The sequence below is a fragment of the Ahaetulla prasina genome, chromosome 1, assembly GCF_028640845.1.
Source record: "Ahaetulla prasina isolate Xishuangbanna chromosome 1, ASM2864084v1, whole genome shotgun sequence".
In the NCBI taxonomy this organism is placed as follows: domain Eukaryota; kingdom Metazoa; phylum Chordata; class Lepidosauria; order Squamata; family Colubridae; genus Ahaetulla; species Ahaetulla prasina.
In genome coordinates, this window is record NC_080539.1 from 361,769,743 (window position 1) to 361,778,962 (window position 9,220).

General features: G+C 48.9%; 1 pseudogene; it reads right to left on the reverse strand.

Moving 5' to 3' along the window:
* Positions 1-1,143: 1,143 nt before the first annotated feature.
* Positions 1,144-7,967, reverse strand: LOC131188055 (deoxyhypusine hydroxylase-like; annotated as a pseudogene).
* Between the last annotated feature and the right edge of the window lie 1,253 nt (positions 7,968-9,220).

Here is a 9,220-nt window from a genome sequence, read left to right on the forward strand (position 1 = left end):
GCCCCTTGCACTATAAACAATGATCTCAAATGTGCTTTTTCAAAAGGCAACGGGTTTTTACTTGGGGGGGGGCGGGTTTCCCCTTGAAAACGTTTCACTTTTCATCCAAGAAGCTTCTTCAGTGAAGGCGTTCTTCACTGAAGTTCAGTTCTTCTTCACTGAACAACTTCTCTGTGCAGAAGCAAAAGCATTTTCAAGAAATCCCACCCACCCCCCAAGAAAGTCCAGCTGGAAAAATCACTTTTGGGACAACCATGACCTGGATGATTGAGAATCTCCATCAGTGGTGGGATTCAAAATGTTTTACTACCGGTTCTGTGGGCGTGGCTTGGTGGGCGTGGCAGAGGAAGGATACTGTAAAATCTCCATTCCCTCCCAGCTCCAGAGGAAGGTTACTGCAAAATGCCCATTTCTTCCCAATTAGCTGGGACTTGGGAGGCAGAGAATAGATGGGGGCGGAGATCAATCAGAGATGGTATTTACCGGTTCTCCAAACAACTCAAAATTTCTGCTACCGGTTCTCCAGAACTGGTCAGAACCTGCTAATACCACATCTGATCTCCAGAGATATAAATGATTGATCACCTTAGCTATAGGAGGTCATGGCACTCATCGCAGGGATATAGGTAAGAGCCCAGAACTACATTGTAAAAAGCAATGTTGGTTATGTTTTTATGAGAGTAGTTGATCTTTGTAACTTCCCTGTCTACAGGATATTGCATGTAGAGAGGGTAGAGTTCACTTAAACAACTAGTTCCTAGTATGTTAGGGCAAGGGTGAAATGCTCCCAGTTCGGACCGGATCGCGTGATCTGGTAGCGATGGGGGCAGGTAGTTTAGAGAACCGGTAGCAAAAATCACTGCCCCCCCCCCACGCCCAGCTGTTCCTCTTCTCTGTCCCTGAAGCTCTCGGTGATGATATAGCTGCAAACGGCCTTAAATGACTGCCACGGCGTTTCAAAGGGCCGCACTACAGGTGATCAGCGCTGTAGACGGTTAGTAGACCGGTGCCTCTATTTTTAAAGAAGGTAGACCGGTGCCTCCCAAAAAAGAGGCAATTAGTAGACCAGTGCCTCTATTTTTAAAGAAGATAGACCAGTGCGCTCCCAAGTTTTGTATACTTTATTATTTTTATTATTTATTATTATTGGAAGTCAGTGCTGTTCTCATAATCGTACATGTCCAGCGCCACCTCACAGCTCTCCCGGACTACTCGCTCTTCATCCTTTGCAAACGCCTCCAGGGTGGTCAGGCAGGACTCCTTAGCAATGGAGCCCAAAGCCTCAGTGCACTCGTGACGCACCATGGGATTCTCTGCCACATTCTCCAAGGATGCCGTCAGCTGTGGAATGCTGGCCTCCTGCTGCATCTGGCCCAGCACATAGGCAATCTCATGGCGGAAGAGGGCACTGCCACACTGGAGGCCTGGGGAAAGAGAGAAGTCACCTGGACTAAGAGGGGAGAAGAGAACCTGCTTGGTAGCTGACATTGGAATGCAGGAGGGAAGGGCTGTTTCCAAGGGAGCCAAGAGGCAGATCAGCATCGAGTGCCATCGGATGGTTCTGCAGCCTGTGCTTGAGCCTGGCAAGATTAAAGTCAGGCCCAAGGAACCAAGAAGGCTTAATTGCCGAGAGAAGTTTCTTTGTTGCTTTGATTATTTTTAATGTTATTTTAATTATTTATTTGCAGCCTTTTGTTGAGTGACTGCTCGAAGTTATAATGGCCCTGAAAAAAGCGATTTATGACCATTTTTCACATGTTGCAGCATCCCCATGGTCACATGATCAAAAATTGTTCATCAGTTGCTTGGCAACTGGCTCATATTTATGACGGTTACAGTCTCCCGGGGTCACGTGATCACTTTTTGTGACAAGCAAAGTCGATGGGGAAGCCAGATTCACTTCACAATCGTGTTACTAACTTAACTGCAGTGATTCACTTAACAACTGTGGGGAGGTCGTAAAATGGGGCAAAACTCAACAAATGTATCGCTTATCAACAGATATTTTAGACTCCATTGTAGTCGTAAGTTGAGGACTACCTGTATCAGGTAAATATTGTGAAAGTTTTAGGGATGATCCCTTCTGGGCCTCTTTGCTGCAAACCAAGCACCCAAGACTGAACCGCCTCTTGGCTCCCTCCTGCGTACCAGCATCGAGATTCCACCACAATATCTCAGGATTGGCTGTTCTGATAGCAGCGACTCAGGCATTGAAAACTGTTCAAGTGTTCATTTTGAGACAGGCCCCTGGGTGCATAAAACCAATGATTTGGGAAATTGGGAAATGTTCTTTCCTTGAAGGAGGAGGTGCTTCCTCCCTCAGAAATCAAATCCACCTCTAGGCAGAAGAAGGATCCCCACAACTTCCATTTCAATACCTGGGGTTGGATCCTCTTCAGTGGAGATATCAAAGACTGAACCCAAGACCCACTAAATCTAAACATGCTCTGCCAACAAACAATGGTACACTGTTCGTTTTTAATTCCAAAGGTCACACAGGAATAAATATATATATCTAAGGAGGAGGTAAGTCCTACATATACAACTCACTTTGCTGTTTCTTAACTCTCCCACAGAAGGGTGATGGGCCAATTACACTGAACTTGAAGACCCGTGTCTGAGCCATGAACGACGTACTGAGGAAGGCTTGAAGTTTGACCAGGTTCAGTCACTGAGTCAGTATCTTTTTCCGAGAACCAGAAAGGGCTGTAGGGAGCCAAGTCTGCTGAGTGGGAATACCCCCATGGACTGGAGAGAGGATCAAGATGGATTTCCGAGGATATTGGACGGAAGTGAGATTCCAAATAAAAAACAAGATGTACACTTCCAAATAGCTAAGCCCTTGTGTGCTTACTCGGAATTAGAACCTATTGAGGTCTTACTCCAGATAACGGCAGGAAAGATCACCAGGCTGCCTAAGGTATTTGTTACATAGAACAAACAGAGCTTCTTCAGAAGTTGTACCTTGTCCCCTGCCACAAAAAGTTAAAAAGAATAATTCATTTGAGCAGACAAGTATCAGTCTGCACAGCAAATGTGCTTTAAGGGAGGCTGCATTTAGCTGCAAAAATTCCTGAAATTTGTCATAATTTGCAAATTACATTACCACCATACATCAAACTATGACAAATTTTTGTAGCATTAATTTCTCATTCATTATTTATATTTCAAATAAAGTGGGTGAGGAGGAAGAGAATAAAAATGGTTTGCCTGCTTCTGTTAGCACAGCCTTAAGCCAGAGTTCCCCACCATTTCCAGCTTTGCAGTCGTGGGGGGGTGGGGGAAGGTGATGGTTTGCACAAGTGGCCGGCAAGCATGTGTGCAGCTCCATTTCCACCATAGCATGCCTGCCACTCAGGCAATTGGAGCACGCACACACGCGCCAGCTGCTCATGCAAATGAGGATGTTTCCAGGACCCAGTTGCAAACCCCTCACGGCCCACTAGTGGGCTGCAGCCTACAGGTTGGGGACCCTATCTTAGGCCATTTCCCCTCTTACGATTTAAAGTGTTTTCCTAACATCACCCAGCCATCCTTGGAAAGATACAAAGGCCATTCTCAATACCCGGTCCGTGGTTAACAAGGCCCCCCCTGATTTGTGACCTTATTCAGGGGGAGTCCACGGACTTTATGGGCATTACGGAGACCTGGTTGGGCGCAGAAGGGGGGGTGCCCCTAGTTGAACTGTGCCCTCCAGGTTTCCGAGCATTCCATCAACCGAGGGCCCAGGGTAGGGGTGGAGGGGTGGCGGTTGTAATGAAAGAGGGTCTGGAGCCGAGAGAGACCACTGTCCCTCAGATAGCCGGGTGTGAATCCCTTCTTGTGAAGTGGGGCCATAAGAATCAGATGGGTCTGTTGATCACGTACCTGGCTCCTTGCTACGTGACTACAGCCCTGCCAGAACTACTGGAGGTGCTTGCCGGGGTGGCTGTTGAGATCCCCAGACTTTTGGTCATGGGTGATTTCAACCTGCCATCGGCCGGCTTGTCGTCAACAGTGGTTCAGGAGTTCCAGGCTTCCATGACGGCCTTGGACCTGATTCAAGTAACGGGTGGCCCTACTCACACGGGGGGATCCGCGCTGGACCTGATTTATATCTCTGGACAGTGGTTTAATGATCTGGTAGTAAGAGATTTAGTGACGATACCGGTGTCATGGTCAGATCATTTTCTCCTCCGCCTAGACTTTCAGACCGCTACTCACCACTGCAGGGAGACGGAACCAATGCGTTGGTTCCGTCCCAGGCGCCTGATGGACCCTGAGAGGTTCCAGACGGAGCTTGGGCCGTTCCCTGAGGATCTTACCCACGGCATGACCGAAGAACTAGTGGCGGCCTGGGAACAGGCCGCGGCTGGGGCTTTGGACCGTGTCATGCCTTTGCGGCCTCTGACCCGGCGCAGATCTCAATTAGCTCCTTGGTTCTCTGAGGAGCTGAGAGAGATGAAACGCCGGAGAAGACGCCTAGAGAGTGCCTGGAGGTCCAGCCGCTCCGAAGCTGATCGGACACTAGTTAGGTCTTTTTCAAAGACCTACCTAGTGGCACTGAGGGTGGCGAGGCCTCCTCCCTCATTGCGTCGGCAGATAACCGCCCGGCCGCCCTGTTTCGGGTGACCCGTTCCCTCCTTCACCGGGGGGGACGGGATGACCCCTTGCAGGGACGTGCCGAGGAGTTTAGCGGTTATCTATACGATAAAATCGCTCAGCTTCGGGATAGCTTGGACCAAGATTGCGATGATCCGGATGAGATGACTGAGGCTCGTCTTGTTGATGTTGTTTGGGATGGGTTTGATTCTATGGCTCCCGAGGACGTGGACAGGTTGCTGGGGAGGCTGCATGCCACTACATGTTTACTGGACCCGTGCCCCTCCTGGCTGGTGCTGGCCACTCAGGATGTGACACGAGGCTGGCTCCGGGGTATTATAAATGCTTCTTTGATGGAGGGGGTCTTTCCTGCCACCTTGAAAGAGGCGGTGGTGAGACCCCTCCTCAAGAAGCCTTCCCTGGACCCAGCTATTTTAGGTAATTATCATCCAGTCTCCAACCTTCGCTTTGTGGCGAAGGTTGTAGAGAGTGTGGTGGCACGGCAGTTCCCTCAGTACCTGGAGGAAGCTGTCTATCTAGACCCGTTCCAGTCCGGCTTCCAGCCCGGGTATAGCATGGAGACAGCTTTGGTCGCGTTGGTGGATGACCTCTGGAGGGCCAGGGATAGGGGTTGTTCCTCTGCCCTGGTCCTGTTGGATCTCTCATCGGCTTTTGATGCCATCGACCATGGTATCCTGCTGCGCCGGTTGGAGGGGTTGGGAGTGGGAGGCACCGTTTATCGGTGGTTCTCCTCCTACCTCTCCGACCAGTCGCAGACGGTGTTGACAGGGGGGCAGAGATCGGCCGCAAGGCGCCTCACTTGTGGGGTGCCGCAGGGGTTGATTCTCTCGCCTCTCCTGTTCAACATCTACATGAAGCCGTTGGGCGAGGTCATCAGTGGCTTTGGGGTGAGTTATCATCTGTACGCTGATGATACTCAGCTGTACTTTTCCACCCCAGGCCACCCCAGCAAAGCTGTCGAAGTGCTGTCCCATTGTTTGGAGGCCGTACGGGTCTGGATGGGGAGAAACAGACTCAGACTCAATCCATCCAAGACGGAGTGGTTGTGGATGCCGGCATCCCGGTACAGTCAGCTGCAACCGCGGCTGACTGTTGTGGGCGAGTCACTGGCCCCAACGGAAAGGATGCGCAACTTGGGCGTTCTCCTGGATGGACGGCTTCGTTTGAAGATCACCTGACGGCGTCTCCAGGAGAGCTTTTTACCAGGTTCGCCTGGTCCGCCAGTTGTGCCCCTTTCTTGACCAGGATGCCTTATGCACGGTCACTCATGCTCTCGTCACTTCTCGACTGGATTATTGCAATGCTCTCTACATGGGGCTACCCCTGAAGTGTACTCGGAGACTTCAGTTAGTCCAGAATGCAGCTGCGCGGGTGATTGAGGGAGCACCACGTTGCTCCCGGGTAACACCACTCCTGCGCAGTCTGCACTGGCTACCTGTGGTCTTCTGTGCGCTTCAAGGTTTTGGTTACCACCTTCAAAGCGCTCCATGGCTTAGGGCCCGGGTACTTACGGGACCGCCTGCTGTTTCCACATGCCTCCCACCGACCCGTACGCTCTCACAGAGAGGGTCTTCTCAGGGTGCCGTCCGCCAAGCAGTGTCGGCTGGCGGCCCCCAGGGGAAGGTCCTTCTCTGTGGGAGCACCTACCGTCTGGAATGAACTTCCCCCCGGTTTACGCCAATTGCCTGACCTTCGGACCTTTTGCCGGGAACTGAAAACTTATTTATTTATACAAGCGGGACTGGCCTGATTTTTAAATTCTAAATTTTAAATTTTTAATTTTTAATGGTAATTTTACTGGGTATTTTATATGGTCAATTGGACGGTTTTAATTTCGGCTTTTTATTGAATAAGCTTTTTAATTGTTATTTTAATATGTATATTAACTGTTTTAAATGAAGGCTGTACACCACCCTGAGTTTTTCGGGAGAAGGGCGGTATAAAAGTTTAATTAATAAATAAATAAATAAATACTGTTATTTTGATATTACAGTATATTGCACCATTGACTCTAGAAGTTGATCTTAGGCACTAACGAAGAAATGCCCTAAGAAAGTGGTTTTTAAATTTTTCCTTCTTTAGCCAAAACCACTTATCAGACAGTCCTTTTTACCGAACACATTTAAAAACACTTTTAAGGCAATGTGATCTGCAGGCCCCTGGGGGCCACAATGTTGTCACACGGAGTCTACGACAGCTTGATGAAATGTTATGATTTAAATCTTGAATTAAGTTTTGGAAGTGTGTGGCCATGGTCTATGGCCACAAAAGATATTTAAAGGGCTCTATGGTGAAGAAAAGGTTGAGAACCATCACTTTAAAGAAATTTAAATATTCCTGTTGTGATTGGGTAGTGGGTTCATGTGTCATCACCCAAAGAAAAAGTCACTTTTACCCAATTTTAGGTAATTCACCCAGGTTTGGGATGCACTGCCCTAAAGTGGAATCTCCAACTAAAGTAACAATTTCAGAAATGGCCCAGTGTAATTGGGTGTATTCAGCATTTGATTTATTTAGGATGCATTCTGGAAAATGGATTCTATGCTTCATCCCTTCAGAAAAAAATCACCCCCCCGGAAAATTTTCTGACCCAGATTCTTCAGTCAGACTTAGAAAGTCAGCTGCTTACCATCAGCAAGTACCAGAACAGCAGCTTCTCCTCCAATGTTCCTTAAGGCAAACATAGCTTGATAGCGCTCAAAGAGTGATTGTGACTAATCCAGAAGGGTGAGCCTCAGCTTCCCCGCATTCTTCTCCTCAGCGGGAGGTGCTGGATCCACAGAGGAGTAAGGGTTGACACCAGAGTTTGCCTTGTGCTCTTGAAACCATTCCAGCCTCTTCACAGCCAGCTGACATGTCTCCACTACCTACACAGGAGAGCAAATGGACATGCGAAGGTAGTTTTTGCCATGGTTCATCCATCTTCTGGAAAGACAAGGCTAGGGTGCTAATGGTAGAGTTGCAAGCTGGTGGTCAATGCTTTCCATGAACATCACAAACAAGAAGACCATAACAGCGGTTAATCCCAGCAGCCAGGGTTGCAAAGCAGTTGAGCCATCGGTTGTTTCTTTCACAAGGCCTGCCAGAGTTGATACAAGAAAGATTTGAATTACCCTTACAGTCTGATTCCTCCTTCACACCCTCTTTTGTGGACTTTGCAATAATTGAGGGCTTCCAAATCCAGCCTGCAAAGATATGTATGACCAGTAGATGGCAACAAAGTGGGTTTGTATCCCATGGCTGCCATCTAATGGCTCCCTGGAGATTTGCAGCCCAGTTGTGATAGCCCTAAATTTGACCAAGAGCTTTGTGCTGGATGCTGTAATGCAGGGGTGTCCTACTGGCGGCCCACGGCCCGGATGCATCACGCCCAGGCCATGCCCACCCCCTGCTCTGTGGAAAAAGTTGTGATACGTCATTTGACAGCAACATGATGCCGCAAGTTTGACATCCTGCTGTAATGTAAGAACAGATCAACCACCGTGGTTCACGTACAGAGTGCAGGTCTCACTTTGAACGGGAGAAGAAAGATACCGTAGCACAGATTGAATTGCCAATTGCTTTTCTGATTCTGTTGATTTTTCTCCAATTAAGATTAAGTAACTGATAAATCTGATTTAAAAAAATAAGATTCCAGAGTCCCAGATACCCCACAGCAAGGATGAAATCCACTTACCTTCGCTAGTGGCTGTGGGTGCCGGCATCCCGGTACAGTCAGCTGAGTCCACGGCTGACTGTTGGGGGCGAGTCATTGGCCCCGATGGAGAGGGTGCGCAACTTGGGCGTCCTCCTGGATGAACGGCTGTCTTTGGAAGATCATTTGACGGCCGTCTCCAGGAGAGCTTTCCACCAGGTCCGCCTGGTGCGCCAGTTGCGCCCCTTTCTAGACCGGGATGCCCTATGCACGGTCACTCACGCCCTCGTGACATCTCGCCTGGATTACTGCAATGCTCTCTACATGGGGCTCCCCTTGAAGGGCACCCGGAGACTGCAGTTGGTCCAGAATGCGGCTGCGCGGGTGATAGAGGGAGCCCCTCGTGGCTCCCGTGTGACACCTATCCTGCGCAGACTGCACTGGCTACCTGTGGCCTTCCAGGTGCGTTTCAAGGTTTTGGTAACCACCTTTAAAGCGCTCCATGGCATAGGGCCGAGTTACTTACGGGACCGCCTACTGCTACCGAATACCTCTCACCGACCCGTGCGCTCTCACAGAGAGGGACTCCTCAGGGTGCCGTCAGCTAGGCAGTGTCGTCTGGCAACACCCAGGGGAAGGGCCTTCTCTGTGGGGGCTCCCACCTTCTGGAACGAACTTCCCCCAGGACTCCGTCAACTTCCGGACCTTCGAACTTTCCATCGCGAGCTTAAAACACATTTATTCATCTGCGCAGGACTGGACTAGATTTTAAATTTATATTGGTTTTTAATGGGTTTTAGTATTTATACTGTTTTTTAATAATTCGGCTTTTAGAATAAGTTTTTTAATTGTTATTTTAATTTGTATTTATATGTTTTTACTTGCCTGTGAACTGCCCTGAGTCCTTCGGGAGATAGAGCAGTATACAAATATGATTAATAAATAAATAAATAAATAAATAAATACCGGTTCACAAATGGGAGC